The sequence below is a fragment of the Labeo rohita genome, chromosome 18, assembly GCF_022985175.1.
Source record: "Labeo rohita strain BAU-BD-2019 chromosome 18, IGBB_LRoh.1.0, whole genome shotgun sequence".
Lineage (NCBI taxonomy): Eukaryota > Metazoa > Chordata > Actinopteri > Cypriniformes > Cyprinidae > Labeo > Labeo rohita.
The window spans coordinates 7,996,009-8,013,657 of NC_066886.1; the positions used below are offsets into that span (position 1 = coordinate 7,996,009).

Here is a 17,649-nt window from a genome sequence, read left to right on the forward strand (position 1 = left end):
GATCAGCTGGTTTTCATGACTCATTCTAAATATTTTGCCTTTCATCTCCCAAAATCTTCAATATTTGGTCACATCCTTGAAACTACATATCTAAGTTTCAATCATACCCTTTGCAGATCAATACAAATATTTCAGAAATTTGGCCATTACGCATTTTGACCAGGGCATTGCAACATAATGACTCAGTCTCAACAAGTGCCATCTGTCTGCTGATAGACATACTAAACAGGAGCTAATTAAAGAGTATCTGTGTGCGTGTGAAGTCCTTCCAATCCCTGTGCCACCCTTCTCTAAGCCTAATGAGGGTAATATTGTGTTGTGAAGCTTGGATGATGACATCAGAGAGGGACGCAATGTTCTCCTGTCATTGATAACCAGTCTCAGCATGTCAGTGTTTCCAGTGCATTCACAGGACAGTCAGCTGAGCTTAAACAAGACAATATCATCCAGTGCAGCCCGTTTCTGAATCAAATTAAGCACATAAAGCTTCCTGCCAACATCTACAGACAGTTTCCCGCAAAAAAAAAACAAAAACAAAAACAAAAAAAAAAAAAAAAAAACACACACACACAATTGACCAACTTTATTTAAGTCTTGACTTTTCTCTAAACACACCTGAATTCAATTCTCAGCTCTCGGTGGCTCTAAAAGCAATGTTCTCTGCAGTAACACGGCGTTAGTAGTAATACAATGTTCTCTGTGGAAAAACAAAAGTTTAAACCGTTTGGCCAGGAATTAACCTTTTATACAAAGAAAAAAATTATGTTATACATACATCCAGTGTGGAAACTTAACATGGTCGTTTAAAGTTAAACCTGTGCCCTGTTTTAACAAGCTCAAATGCATGCCTGGCCTCCATAAACGGTCCATTCAAAGATAAGGAACCATTCCAGATCAACCTCACTGCACACGGTACATTTAGAATGCTAACCCCCTTTAATAATTAACAAGGATTCGATACATGAGAAATTATTTTTCCAAACAAATTACACCTCAGGCCCAAACCGCTGGAACTTGATACACTGATAGAGTTCAGCACCATAAAGATGTTTAATCATCTTTCATTATTTATTAACCTCAGCTCAAGAAAGATTTGACAGCTCTGCATTTTACTAAATTAAGTTTGTGGAATCTCACACTTGATATTTTCAAAGGAACACTCAGGGTTAATTGTTTTAGAGTGTTAAATTTAATACAAATTAAATTAGACACAATTAAGACAGAAAATACAATTTTAGTTGACAAAAATGTGCAAAAATGTATCTATATATAGTGTTTAGATAATCATTTAGTAAAACAAATCATCCTCTACAAAACTTTGTGGTATGTTGTTGATGTCTTTCAGTATGATTTCAAGTCATATTTTGGTCAAAAATACGTTGTTTTGAATTTATGTACATTATTATTATAGTTGTTAAGTTTCATCTCATTTTCCTTATCATCAATAAACTCGATTGGCTCTTTGTCACCAAATTTGTGATTAATTTATTTTACAAAAACAAAACAATGTACCAAATGCACTGCAGTATAGCTGGGTTTTGACACAAATTTTACGATTCGATTCAGTTCTTGCAATTTGATTGAATTTAATATCAATTATTTTGGATATATATCAAGTACAGCACATGCCAAATTTTCTAAAGTCAAAAAAAAAAATCTACTAATACTGTAAAATAAACATGAGAGTCAGTTGGTACTTAATTTCTATAATATTAAAGGTTAAAATTAACTGATTTGTATTCAAATGCTTAAACTACACTCAATAACAATAAACTTACAATTACATAATTATATTTCTACTGCAATTCATTTAAATGGTGTCATAAAAACTTGACAGTTTTATTCAAACAAACTAAACACTGAAGAACATTAAAAAACAATGAATGCTATATGGTGCATATATTCAGCAAAATTCTCTCTAGAGCTAATTTTTGTAGAGTTTATGGTCACCAAATGTTTTTTCTAAGGTAAATGTGACTGTGACATATTGTTTACAAGCTGTTATGTTAACATCTTTCCGTGGTTTGAAACAATAATTGAGCGACAAAAACGGATTTCGGTAAGTTGTACACTTTCTTTTAACATACTTTTTTAGTTTGAATACTGCAATAAAATGGACAGAATTTGAAATCTGAGACCTTGTTTCATATCAAAAGTAACAAAGCACAAAGCTTATTACGATTTATTGAATAGGACATGCGCTAAAATGTTCCATTCATTAACTGAAAACAGACTAGACTAATCGATTCTTGGGACTTAAGAATCAATATTGTTTTATAAAAATGAAAATTGATTCAAATCGAACAACTGATATTTTTACCCAGCCATTCACTGCAGCCTATGAAAACTGTATTGTTTGATAACATACAACTAAACAACAGCTCTGTCAATGATGAATGGTGAGAAATGTAGTGAGAAGAGAGTAGAACAGGAGAGACCAGTGAATAACAGCATTGATTACAGCAAACCACGCAGAGCACAATGTGAAAGAACTGAATGGAATGGAACAGAACCGTATAAAACAGCGCAGAGACAGAATAAGAGAAAGCAGGGCACTGCAGTGGGCTTAAAAAAGGCCTCAGCTGGCAGGACAAGCTGGGTCCGGCCTGGCGTAAATTAGGCAAACTATTTACCCTCGTACGCGTATTAGCAAATTCTTCCAATTGAGAAAACAAATGCATCTGTTTCGTTCAGTGCAGTTCATGGGAAATCGCATGGCTGCATGAAAGCCAGACATTTGCTGTGAGCAGGCTGGAAAAGAGCGGAGAGGAGGAGTGGGGCCACTTACGTTCACAAAACCCATAATGCCCATAAACCGGCCCTGAATGGCCCCGGCCCAAACCTCACCATAGCAAAGCTGGACACTGACCCTCCAAACTTTACTTGTTTCTGTGGCAACCCAAGCACAGGAAACATGCAATTACAGCTGATAATATAAGGCAATACCATCATTATATCATTAACATAGTGGAGTACTGGAATGCTTAACCAAGTGCACTGATCCATTCAACTACATAGTAATTCTCATAAACCAGGAATGGACATGGAGTTCAGGATCTTTAAATACTAGATCAGAAAATGGAAAGGTTTATAAGCCTGTGAGTGCAAACTTTACACTTGCAAAGGCATATGGTTTATTTAGGCTTGGAAGAATACAGGCTAGATGTCACTAAACCATGCTATACTCAACATGGAGTAATAAAAGAGTGGAAGGCTGCAGTACAGTGTGCTACCCGCTGCTAAAAGTCTCGTAAGTGACAGCGGATGGAAACGCCTTGACTAAAGGCATAAAAATGGGCAAGGAAAAATCACAGCTTGCAAATTTTATGAAACACTAAATGTAAGGTACATTGAGGCAAAAGGAGCATTTGATCTTAGTTTTAGCACTTTTTTTTAAACATCCATGTTTCACTGTGCACTGTGGCTGATCAAATATATTTTGAAACAAAGGCTTTAATGATTTTCAGTTTTGTTTGAGGTCGTTTTTTTACCAACTGAAGAATATGTAAAAGTATGGTATTTGTTTTTTTTTTTCCAGTATTTCCAATTCAATATATTACTATTTATTTGTAACTAATTTAAAATTTGCTAGCAATTCCTGAGTGAAAATAGTTTCTACACCAACTGTTTCAGTATACACTGAATTATACTTAATGTTTCTACTGTAAAGCCATATTAAAATATTATAGGATCTCCACTGACCAGTGTAAGAAGAATTAAAATGGTCTGTATGTTTAAACTGAACATATTTCAATGACAGTGTATTTTATCAAAATAAGCAAAATATAGTAAAATGTTTTCAAAACTGGATATATTAAAAAAAGAAATTATATCTGTGTTTCTACTTCGATTTGTTGCTATTTCTTTGTAATTAATTTGAAATCAACAAGCAATTTCTGAGTGAAAATATTTCAATGACAGTGTATTTATTGAATAAAGTAAATTTAATGATTTTATCAAAATAAGCAGGCAATAATAAAATATTTTCAAAAGTGGAAATATTGAAAAAAGAAAGAAAATAAATTATATTTCTGTATTTCTACTTCAATTTGTTGCTATTTCTTTGTAATTAATTTGAAATTAACAAGCAATTTCTGAGTGAAAATAGTTACCACACCAACTTTTTCAGTGTATATATTGTATTATACTTTATGTTCCTACTGTAAAGTCATTAAAATAATATGGGATCTCCATCAACCAGTGTAAGAAGCTTTCATAATGTTTATTTAATTAAAATTGTCTGTATTTTTAAACTGAACATATTTCAATGACAGTATATTTATTGAATAAAGTAAGTGTTATGTTCCTACTGTAAAGTCATATTAAATGTTATGGGATCTCCATCAACCAGTGTAAAAAGCTTTCATTATTATTATTTTTTTAATTGTTGGGTTTTTTAATCCAAACATATTTTAATGACAGTGTATTTATTAAAAAAAGTTAATTAAATGATTCTATCAAAATAAGCATAATATGGTAAAATGTTTTCAAAAGTGAACTGAAAAAAAAAAATATTTCTGTATTTTTCAACACCAACTTTTTCAGTGTACTGTATACACTGTACTTGATGTACTGTACTGTAAAGTGATTAAATATTACAGAAAACAGCTTTCACAATGTTTTTTTTTTTCAGTTTAAAATATCTGCATTTTTAAACTGAACATATTTCAATAACAGTGCATTTATTAAATAAAGTAAATTAAAAGATTTCATCAAAATAAACAGAAAATAGCTAAACGTTTTCAAAAGTAATTGTTTTGTACAAGTATTACACAAAACATCACTTTAGCTAAAGTATTTGCATCATTAATGAAGGCTTTTTTTGCTTTTAACCAGAGTGTGGTGTGAAAGGCTTCCCTCATCACATTACACATTAATACATTTTCAAACCACATCTTTTGATTTTTGTTTTGTCCCACAAAATGTGTTGCATCAAAGTTTAATAAAAAAAAAGATCACACACCAGCTTATGAGAGTACTAAAAAGCAGATTTTCCTTAAGGTGTGCCTTTAGCTCTTCTATCCTGCGAGCTGCAATGCTAAATCAGCATCGGAAAATAAATCTTTAAAGTTACTCTGGTTAAAACGACCACAAAATAGTTCTCAAAATAGACTAAAGGTGTCAATATCTGTCAAAAATGATATGTAAAGGTTATTGTAACTGGCTAAAATGACTCTGAGCACTTGGCTAGGTGTTAAGATGCTCAAGCAGCAGGAGTTAATTAGCTACTTGTCTCTTGCTCCGCTGAGAAGAAAGTAAGACGCTATGAAGCGGGTAGCCCACAGGCAAATGAAACGAGCGCCTGGTTATTACGTTTCTGTCACTCATCTTCACAAAAGGTTGAATGTCTCATAAAAGTAATTCTTAAGAGGTCCGAAGAAAGAAAAAATAGCATTCTTTCATCAGTGCAGTGCGCTTCGATGTCCATCGAAGAGAAAAACCCTGGAAAATGTAATCTTAATAACAAAGAAAATGTCACGGTTGACATTTGTCAAAGAAGTGTTGTACCTCCTGAGCGTTATTATATTAGCTTCTATCTGAGCAGTACAAACAAACCCTTATTCTCTTGTGGAAAGGATATCAAAGACCCCAGTGATGTCTGTTGCCTGTTTTTGTTGCATTATGGGTAAACAGCTCGAGTTTGCTTGCTACAGGCCAGCCTAACTCATATTCAAGGCTCTGTGTAAGCGAATCCCACTGCTCGGTGGCGTCGGAATAAAAAGATGCCTTACATACGCTTGAGAGAACAGTAACTAGTGGCAACCTCATTCATTAAAGTGCTTCTTAATGCCTGCCACGGAGCCACCGCAAATGTCCTGGAACGGTAGTTCATTTATAAACACAAGATAGGCAGGTTCTGACTGCTCACACTGAGGCGTATTGTTTTGTGCCAGAAAGGAATCATGTTCCCCGTGATGTTCTTTAGATGAACACATTGATAATACAGGTTCGTCTGCTTTTTTTGGTGGCGCTGTGAGGGGTCGCCGCTAATCTCACCGCCATGTTCTGTGTGGTTGCTAGCTTAGAATTTTTTTTTTTTTTATTAATCAAAAGAGACGGTAAAGACATTTATAGGGGTAAAAAAGGTTTCCCTTTCCAATAAATGCTGTTCTTTTTTATTTTATTAAAAAACCCTGAAAAAAGTAGCATGGTTTCCACAAAAATATTAAGCAGCACAACTGTTTTCAAGACTGAAAATAAGAAGAAATGTCAAGAAATTAAACCAAATTAGCATTATAGAATTATTTCTGAAGAATCATGTGACACTGAAGACTATAGTAATGGGGCTGCTGAAGTCAGCTTTACCATTAGACTCAAAACCAGTAAAATCAATTTTTTTTTTGATTGTTTGATTTTTTACTTTATTTTCTGTAATTTTTTTAGTATTTCATTTTCTGTCATTTTATTTGTTTATTTTCCATTTTATTCTTTGTTATTTTATTTTATTCTCTGTTTTATTTAATTTTATTTTTTCTCTCTATTTTATTTCATTTTATTTTACTCTCTATTTTATTTTATTTTATTTCATTGTTTTATTTTATTTTCTGTTTTATTTTATTTTATTCTCTGTTATTTAATTGTGTTATTTTATTCTCTGCTATTTTATTTTATTTTATTCTCTGCTATTTTATTTTATTTTATTCTCCGCTATTTTATTTTATTCTCTGCTATTTTATTCTATTTTATTTTATATTATTTTATTTTATTTTATTCTCTTAACATTTTACTTTATTGTGTTATTCTCTGTTATTTTAGTTTATTTTGTTCTCTGTTATTTTAGTTTATTTTATTCTCTGTTATTTTATTCTCTGCTGTTTTATTTATTTTATTTTATTTTATTAAAAGCAGCTCTGGTGAGCTTAAGAGACTTCTGTCAAAAATATTATAATTTTATTAATTAAAAAATTTAACAGTAGTGTACAAGCATGATAGATAATTAAAGCGAAATATTAATTATACATACTGTATTACGTATTTGTATGTATTATACATAATGTCACTTGTGTTGTAATGCCTAATATTTTAAATAAACCAATAAATTCATTAAAATGACCTAGTATTTAAGACAAATATGATGCTATGCTAACTTTAACATGTTATTTACAATGAATTTTTAACATTTTTAATTCCTCTAGAATTTTTTTTAAACAATATTATCAACATTTTTATTTCTATAATCTTAACATTTTACTTAAAACCCTTATGTAAGATGTTATAATGTAGTATATCTTTTCATAAGTAATTGTAACCAAAGTTAATGCAAATAAATAAAAATAAAAATGGTTGTTTGTCATGTGTTTAAATGCATTATACTTTCTAAAAGTGTGTTCAATGAATAGATAAGTATTATAATGTATTATAACTGAGGTTACAATTATTCATGAGGCTATACAACGCGTTATACGGTGCATAACAAGGCATAAAAATACTTTTATAATGCAGTACACATAAAAGCTTTAATTTATAAAATAAGCAGCTATTTTAAAATAACTTTAATAAAATATAACTGAATGTTTTGTGAATCTAGCCATGTGAAGGACACCAAATGCTATGTCTCAAGGCCAAATCATTCGCATTACAGCTTGAGAAGAGGTCACATTGCATTCTGCACAATGCAGCGCTTTAAGAGCGGACAGTAAAAGGCGTACTAGCTGATTCCTGCATTATGGCACATTCAAGCTGTGCTGTTATGATCGATGTGCCCAAATAAATAGATTCTTGGATGAGATCCCTCAGGTTACGAGCTCGGGCCATTAGCGCGTTGGACGTTCTAAAGAAAGCAAGGTCATGAGCTCCGGATCCCGTGCATCTTTGGGCTAAATTTCTGCCTATCGAAGAAAAATGTGCAAAGCATGCTCTCTTCCCCCTCAAGCCCTCCTATATTAAGGCTCTGACGTCTGGAGAGTATTGACTGACACACCGAGTGGCCATGCTGTCTCTTCCTTGGTGACCTCTACCCGCTATGACTCACACTGCCGAACCCAGCAGGGTCTTCAAAGTGCTGAGAACTGACGACAGATAGGGCTTGGGCGGGACGTTTGGATGGAAAACGAGAGAGACGGGCTGCAAATATGACAGCATATGCTACACATCTGTTCTCCTCGTTGCAACCGCAACCATGTAACACTCAGCTGACGGTGGCGATTTTACATAAACCTCATACTTAAATGAGAACATTCCATTCGTGATATACATCACTTTCATTTAAGATAAAAGGGGTACATAAGGCCCAACTGGGACAGGATGGTAATCTGCTTTATCTGGTCCACAGTAAGCTAGACAGATTTACCTGTTACATCATTAGCTAGTCCGCACCACGACTAGGTTTGAGGGGTGTTAAGCTGGCGTAACCTGAATAAACAGAGTATTAGGAACAGTCTCAGACCAATGGAATGACGTCTATGTGCAAATATATATCTAAGGTGCTGGTTTGGCAAAGCTAATGAGCATGAAAAGTACCCACCTTTGTCCTCAATGCCTAAGTAAGCCTATGGGTGAGACTTATGGTTCATTAGCCACTATAGGGAAATAACGAGAAGAATAACAACGTGCAGTAAACGATAAAACTGTTTGCACTACAAACCAGTGTGTTCAGAATTAAGATAACATGTTAAAATAATATGGTAGTACATACCAGTTTGCAATATCAAGTAGCAAAACGAGTTTTGTACAGCTAAAAATAGCTGGATGCGGATGAGAACAGAAGCCACACCCATAAACATTAAAAAATTATGGTAGGGTTCATTAGCCGCTACAGGGAAATAACGGATGAGAACAGAAGAATAACAACGTACAGTAAACGATAAAACTGTTTGCACTACAAACCAGTGTGTTCAGAATTAAGATAACACATTAAAAAATTATGGTAGGACACACCAATTTGCAATATCAAGTAGCAAAACGAGTTTTGTACAGCTAAAAATAGCTGGATGTGGATGAGAACAGAAGCCACACCCATAAAATGTACACATGGCCACGCCCACTCTCACAGGAAGAAAAAGGTGGAGAAAAATAAAACACCAAACACCATACAAACAAAGGCTGTTTTTTTCCTATTTTAAGTGCTAGGGTTGGGTTTTGACACAAGTTTCACGATTCAATTAGATTTTAATTCATAAGCTTGCAATTTGATTTGATTCCAATTTGATTTTATTCAATATACTAGAGCTGTAATTGGGCCTTAAAACTTAGGCCCGACAGTGCCCGAGCCCGACAGAATTCAGCCCGAGCCCGACAAGTATATTTTGATTGACAGCTTTTTAAAAGCCCGAACCCGTTTACAGCCTGACTTTATTCAAATGTGTGCAAGCACACAGCTCTTTTGGCTTTTGTCAAGAATGAGTCATTTATACATGTTTTAACATAATTTATTAATAACTAACGTAGGCTATAGGCCACTTGGAAGTTGGAACTAATAATTATAATAAGTCCTCTGTAACATCGTAACATCTTAGCACTCTAAATAGGCGAACACTTAGCCTATAAATAGGCCAACGCGCCAATAAAAAAGACTCTTTCTTAACAAAATAAATTAAGATAAGTTCTAAATTAAGATGGGTTTTTGGCGCTCACTGATGGTACGTCCAGCAGCACTGAACACCCTTTTACTGCTGCTGTGACTGGCCGGGATGCATAGTACTGATCTGGCTAATTTTGTCAAAACGTAATCACCAGAGGCAAGCCTCCGTTTCACCTCCTCAGCATCCATTTTCGCATCTTTCTCGTGCTAATCGAAACGCATCACATGACAGCTAATTTACCAGGCAAGCCGGAGCGCAAGCCCGATCCCGGCCCGAGCCCGTGTAAAATTATATAAATTAAGCCCGAGCTTAATTCATCGGGTTCGGGCAAAGATCTTCAGCTCTAAAATATACACTCTTAAAAATAAAGGAGCGATGCCATAGAAGAACAACTTTTTATTCAACAAAGAAACATTCAGTCAAAGGGTCTTAAAAGAACCATCCCTTTCTTACCTTTTTATAATCTGAAGAATTTTTTGGTGAAACAGAAAGGTTCTTCAGATGCTAAAGGTTGTTCATGGAACCACTCAGACAGAAAGGTTCTTCTATGGCATCATGAAGCACATTTATTTTTAAGAGTGTCGATTATTTTGGATATATATGAGGTACAGTGCAAAAAAATCTCAACTAATGCTGTTAAATATACACGAGAGTCAGATGGTACTGTACCATTACTGTACATTACTGTAATACTGAAGGTTAAATGGACTGATCTGCATACAAACACAAACAGTGATGACCAAAATGATTATAACACCAGTATTTTCAGCAGCTAAAAAATAGTTCTAAGTCAGTTATTTCTATCTTTTTCTGTAATGTGTCAGTAGGAAGTATCAGTTTACAAATGTTTTCCAAACTGTAATCCAGTGAGATTTGTGTTTGCAAAATGAATCTGAGGAGTCGGTGGCAATGTCTCTAAGATGCTTCAAGAGCCTACGTGCAAAGCTACCTGAAATATGCGCAAGTGCACCTAGGGCAAAAGCTGCTTTAAACGCAAGGGATGGTCACATCAAATGTTGATTTAATTTAGTTAATAGAAGTTAACTGACAAAGAAAATTTATTTATGACATTATTTTTGACAGCGTCCTCATTTTACAGCATTTCTACACAACTTTTAACAGTACTGTAGCTTTGCAGGTAGGTGTCTTGAAGCATCTTGGAGATGTTGTCTCAGTTCTTCAGTTTGTTTTGTTTCTTCAAGTCATTCCAGGCAGACTGGATGATGATGAGATCAGATCTCTATGTTGTCAGACTCCTTGTGCAAACAAAAATTACAGTTAATGGTACAATGTTTGGAAATGTAAACTGATATTTCCTACTGACACACTACACAGCAAAAGATAGAAATAACTAACTAAAAACCTTTTTTAGCTGGTGAAAATACTAGTGTTCTAATAATTTTGGCCATTACATAACGATATTTCTACTCAATTACGTTTTCTGACATATAATCATTTAAATCGTGGCTGTCATAACATCACAGATTCAAACACAAACACGTAAGAACAGTAAAAAATGATTATGAATATGTCACATGGTGTATATATTTAGCAAAATGCTCCTCTCTAGAGTTCATTTTTCGTTACGTGACGTTACGACGTTACATGACATATTGTTTACAAGCTGTTATACTGACGTCTTTCCGCGGTTGAAACGCTGATTGAGCGATTACATGAAACAGGATACGGATTTCGTTAAGTTGTACTCTATTTTAACATACCTTTAGACGTTTATTCATGTTCATTTCACACTGAAACTACAGCACTACAGCGATCTCTCACTGCACATTAAACAGCGCCAAAACGGCATTTATTGTCTGAATATTGTAATAAAACATACAGAATTTGACATCTGAGACTTTGATTTATATCAAAAGCAACAAAGCATAAACTTATTGTGATTTACTGAATGGAAGACGTGCTATAATGTTCATTAACTGAAAACAGGCTAGACTAATCGATTCTTTGGATTTAAGAATCAATATCGTTTTGTAAAAATGAGAATCGATTAAAATCGAGAATGGAAGAAACATTCATATTCTTTCTTAAATATCTGAGAATAACTGAGAAATACATCACTTTATTCAGATAAAATGCATTGCAAACAGCAATTCACACTGACTTTAATAAGACAGACTCAAAGATCACACTTAAAAGCTGCGTAAAGCTGTTTACTACTTTAATAAGGCTGTAAATGTCTAATGCAACATATGCAATGTATGAGTCACATAGTTTGCTTTTCCAAGTGTATGTAGCTAATTGCCTTTCTAATGTTTACCTTAATTAGGATTGCTTTGTTTACCTGTCATTTCACCCCTGTGAAAAAATCTATAAAATCACATGAAAACTAGACACATCTACATAATAGGAGCTCTTAAATCCAATACACTACGACGGATCAAATAGCAGCAGAAGCGACAGACTGTGGGTTTGTGTTGAGCAGCGGCAATAAAGATATGAAGAACAGCTGATAGGGGCTGCGTTGCCAGTGCTGACATCCGTTTGTGGAAGCTTTCACGGGGCGTTTGCAGTTGGAGAATGACACCAAAGCCATAGGCAAGCTGCTGAGACTTTGGAAATTTCCTGCTGAGAGTCCTCCCTGCCTTCCACAATCACTTTTACAGCTGATGACATCTTAAGAGGAGCCTTTTAGGAAGCAAAGATGGGAGGAGGGAAGGGTTGATGGGGGCTTTAGTTAAAAATATGCAAAGGGAACATTTTGTGCATCCTGTCCTATCGAAGGTCGCGGGTAATTGTCCCTCAGATTTAAAAGCACTGCCAAAACAAATAACTGCGGGGAACAGAATGGAAGATGCATGAGCGAGCATTTCTTTATATAACAGCTCTGCTGAAAGCCCCTCTGCCTTAGACAGAAACGTTCGGTAACCTTGGTGCAAGGGTTAGCCTTAATTCTCAAGTTTTTCATGAGGTTTAATGGTAGAACAAGCTGGTTTTAATCTCTTCTGATTCGGTCGTTCTCATCAGCAGTCCAGATGTAATAAATCCAGACAGATTGAGAGACGCTAGAGTGATTACTGTTCTTTCTCTCTCTAAAAAAAGGTTTGCGGCCTTGTTATGCAGTAAAGGTGAAGTGTGTCATTTCTGCATCACCAAACGCAATTGAAAAAATAATGACCTTTTAAAAAGGTCCCGAACACGCACTCTATCTTCCATTGGTTGGACAAATAGGTCACTGCCCTCAGATTATGCCATTGGTTGACCATGGGTCAAAAGTGTTAAAAAAAAAAAAGTAGTATTTCATTTCCACAAATAATTCATTTTGAAAAGTTCATTTCAATGAACAGCTTTATTTAGAAGCAGTGTTATTATTAAGACTTACAAGAAATAGTGGTAATTGAAATAAAATAGAATAAAATGAAATAAAACAAAATAAGGTAAAATAATAAAGAAATAAAATAATACAAAATAAAATAAAATAATAAAAGAAATTAAAATGTATATAAAATAAATAATAATAATAAAAAACTCCCCTTGACAAACTTGCCAGTTATTATTAAGACTTAAAATTTTGGTAATTCAAAAAAAAAAAAAAAAAAAAAAAAAAAAATTTCAAATAAATAAAAAGGAAAAAATGTATATACAAGAGTAAAAAATAATAAAATAAAATAACATAAAAACTTGCCTTTGCAAACACGCCTTAGAACCAGTGTTATTATTAGAACTATTAAAATTTTGGTAGTTGAGCTAAAATAAAATAAACTAAATAAAGTAAAGTAAAATAAAATTAAATGAAATAAAAATATAAAATTAAATGAAATAATAAAATAGAATAAAAATGTATAAAAAAAAAAAAAAAAAAAAAAACCCTTGCCTTAGCAAACTCACCTTAAAAAAGTGTTATTAAGATTTGTAAAATTTTGGTAATTAAAATAATTAATAAAATAAAATAATGTATACAAGAATGAATAGAAACTAGTCTTGGCAACTAACTTAAAATAAGATAAAACTTAAGTACTTAAATTATTAAAAATAAAACTTGAAATGGTTTTAATATAAAAACAGAAATATAAGATATTAAGCCATTAAATATATTTTTTTAATTTAATTGTTAGTTCTCAGATCAGTAAGTCGGTTTATGGTTAAATAAGTCTAGACCAGTCCAGATCATTTATCACAAAATGGTTTAACCAGTTCAAAACAAAGATCTGACTCCAAAAGGTTCTTGCTTCAGCGAATCACTAACTACTCCAATACATAGATCCAGCTATAAAGAACAATTTGTTGCCAGTATTTACACATGTAATACAACTTAACATGGCTTATTTAAAATCTATAGTATATACTTATTAGTCTAAGATCATAAACTGAAACAGGAGACCTTAATTTAAATGCAGAAAAATGCATATACACACTTTACCTTTAACCCAGCAGCGAGTATTTTAGACACAGAAACATGATGTGTGAAAGGAGATCAACATTGTATTCTCGTCACACTGCAGATTCACTAGCAGCAGCAATTTAAAAAGTGTCTGCTGATGATCCTTTCAGAAAACCACAATCTTTCTCTCCATTTTCCATTATAAGATTTCCCCTACGAGAGACCGAAGCCCCTCATTTCAGCAGAAGCCCATATTAAACAGTAAGAGCGTTCCAAGAACAGTGTGATCCTCTCCCAGGGCTATAGAACTCTGTGGGAGGCCTCTACAGGTGGGGCGCTGCTGGCTACATTTTTATGTGTGTGTCCTGTTACTAAAAAATGAGGTGAGAGCCAGTGGGCTGATATCTGATTGAGGTATCTTGTTGCTTTCAGTACAGAAATGCAACACATTGATGCAATGATAAATAAAGATCACAATGCATCAACAATCATATTGTATGCATTAACTAAATGCATAACTGAAACAAAACTTTTTTGCTTTATGAATTGGTGCTTTCCCATGCATAAAAATCACTATTATGATATTAAACTGCCAGGATGGTTTAAGTCATTGCACATTATTTACTTGCACAAGTAGATGTCACAAGTCATGACATTCAGTGTAAATTTGAAGTTGCATCAGCATGTAATGCAAAAAAAGGAGTTAATGAGTTTTTAATTAGTATTTTTTAAAACTTGATTCTCCAGTAAAATATATAATTAGCCTTAAAACAGGATAATGTACTTAAGAAGCAACGCTGCAGAAGATATTAAGACTCATTTTCACAGACTGCTTTTTGTCTCATTGCACTGGCAGATTTTACTTCAAACTACTGCATAACATCTGTCAGTGCAATAAGATGAAATGCATTCTCTAAAATAAGTCTTAGTATGTTATGCAGTGCTTCTAAAGTAAATTTATCTATATTTTTAAATTCATTTTCAATCTAACTGACAAATAAGGCATAAATACCAGGATTTTTTTGCAGTGTGCAATCATTTAGAAATCATATCATATCAAGCGTATCAAATAAAATGGTTCAGCATGAGTTCTGCACCAAATTATAGGTTTAAGGATTTGAACAAATCCCTAACATTAAATATGCACAATAGTAATAGTGCTCGCTAGGTCTTATTCTGTCTCTCCTGCACTCTCTCGCTCCAGATGCACAAGACTGACGGCTGATGTGATTCTGTTCATTGTCAGCTTTTTTCCCTTCTTCGTTGCAGCTGGGAGGAAATTAGGGGATCTTCTTCTTTGTGGATTCCCACAAGAAAAAGGACACAAAACTCAGAGTAACAGCAGCTCCTGTACCACTTTTTGCACTTGACTCATCTCCTCCATCCTAATTCAGGTACAAAATACTGACACACGCTCAATTAAAACACATGGGCAGGTAAAATACACTTGCTTTTACTTCAAAAGATGTACTTTCACCGTTGTTGAGGATCCAAGGAGTTTGCAAGAGTTTGCAGGAACTTATTATTTGTACATCCTGCTGCAAATCTTCTCCACCAAACTGGGACAGAACTTTAATTAAATAGTCATTTACAGTGACCTTGAGCCAAAAATCATGCAGTTTTCAGTCTATTTTGATCTTTCCCTACATATAAACCGATTACATCAGCACACTTCTTGATAGTTTCCTCTCACTTCAGCAATTTCCCAAACATGACCAAGTGGCTGGTTGCAACTGGTTCGCAAAACTCAAACGATAGCCTATCTGCCCTCATTTAGTAACGATGCCGGTGGCATCCTGAACGTAACACATCTGGCAGCACTTGGACTGACTCATTCCCCTGTGTTTGATTTTTTTCGGGGTGGCTGTGTGGTCATACACCTAGCCTACCCAAGGCAACCCAACAGAGCAAGCTTCTGTGTGAACCAGGTCTAAGTCTACACCCAATCTGGCTCTTGAAACCCAAACACGGCTATAGGTAAATGAAAGAGTTGACTGGAAAAAAAAATAAGCAGCTTTCAAGTGAGGCATCTGTTTCTAATGTTGGCACTCTGGTGTGGATTACAGGGAAGTATTGCCGGGGAACTGACAGTGACCCCGTATCTTCATCCCTAGGGAGATGGTAAGTAGCGATGAGCGTTGGATTCGGGTTGGGAGGAGGGAAGTGAACCGAAATGAAACTGACCCCCTGTTTACAGTCAACTTGATGTTGCATTTCTGTATGCTGGTTTTTAAAAGCACAATTTATTGCTTTTGTACTTGGAACTCTAAAGGAGGAAAGTATGGAAGGGGGAAAAAGAATAATAAAAATAGCTGCAAATATCTCCCAGGTACTGCCACCGTGAAGCTATAGCCTATCATGCTGTAAAAAAACAGTAAAAGTACTATTTTAATCTTCAAAGCAGAACTCAACATGTGTTTTATCACATTAAATAAGATAAGGAAGAAAGTTCTCAGAAAGCCATTGAATTTTATGACTCCCTCTAAACGCACGTGTTGAGGAAGTTCAGGGGATTTTTAACATGCACAACAACACAATATGTGCACTTCCCTACTACACAGTATGCAAACAGCAGCACGTCAAAGGTGTAAGATGTCTGAATATTTAGTACTTTTACAAGCAGACTTGGTTGGTATCCCAGAAGGCCATGGGACCCTGCAGATTTTACAAAGTAAATATAAACATGGTGGAAAACTGCAAGACGAGACACTCTGAGTGATACCAAAGAAGTTGTTCTTCGGGTTAAACTTTACAACAACTGTGAAAATAATTTACCCTGGTGTTGCTAAATAAGTAGAGTACATCCTACACAGCAGTCACAGAATAAAAATTTCCTGATGAATTACTCACCAAAATTACTAAATTAAGGTTTTTGAGGAACACATTACAGGATTTTTCCTGGAATGGGGACCAACGGGTTGAAGGTCCAAATTGTAGTTTAAATGCAGATTCAAATGTATATACTTTTTAACCACAAATGCTCATCTTGCACTAGCTCTGCAATGCAGGTCCATAAAGTAATCACGTTGGAAATGTCACACGTGGTTAGTTCTTCATCTGTGTACTTTGGATAAAAAAGGTTGGGTAGGGTGAAAAAAAAAATATTTTCTCCTCCAACTTCAAAATTGACCAACATTGTTGTTTTGCCTTTTTTTGTAAATGGCGTTTGACTTTCTTTACTCGTTTGCTTTGTAAACACTTAAGTCTGTACTTCGACCTTTGTCATGTGTGACCTTTCCAATGTGATTACATGAAGTCAATCTGGTGCAAGACAAGCATTTGTGGTTAAAAAGTATATACATTTGTAAAATTTTTTTAGAAATTGACCAATCGTTTTGTTAGATAAGCTCCTTATTCGTCGGCTGGGATCGTGTAGAGCCCATTGAAGCTGCAATTTGGACCTTCAACTCATTGTCTCCCACTGAAGTCCACTATAAACCCTGGAATGTTTTCCTCAAAAAAAGTAATTTCTTTTCGACTGAAGACAAGATATTTGACAAGTAACACTACATAAGGTATTATAAAAAATAAATCTTTTCATAAAGGTGTTTTTAAAGTATAAACCAGTTAAAAACAAGTGAAAAGTGGAGTAAGACAACATATGCTAATACTCAGGATACAAAACAAGTCTTAATACCTTATGTAGTGTTGCTTCTCAAGTAAGTTGTTATTGTTTTACTAGAAAACAAGTCCAAAGGACTAATTGGACAAGTGGCCAAGTACGGTGACCCATACTCGAAATTTGTACTCTGCATTTTACACAGTAGTGAACACACACCCGAGGCAGTG

General features: G+C 34.4%; 1 protein-coding gene across 2 annotated transcripts in view; it reads right to left on the bottom strand.

The window, feature by feature from the left end:
* The window catches only part of hipk2 (homeodomain interacting protein kinase 2), a 136,954-nt gene that overhangs the window by 84,342 nt on the left and 34,963 nt on the right, over positions 1 to 17,649 (bottom strand). The window lies entirely within an intron of this gene.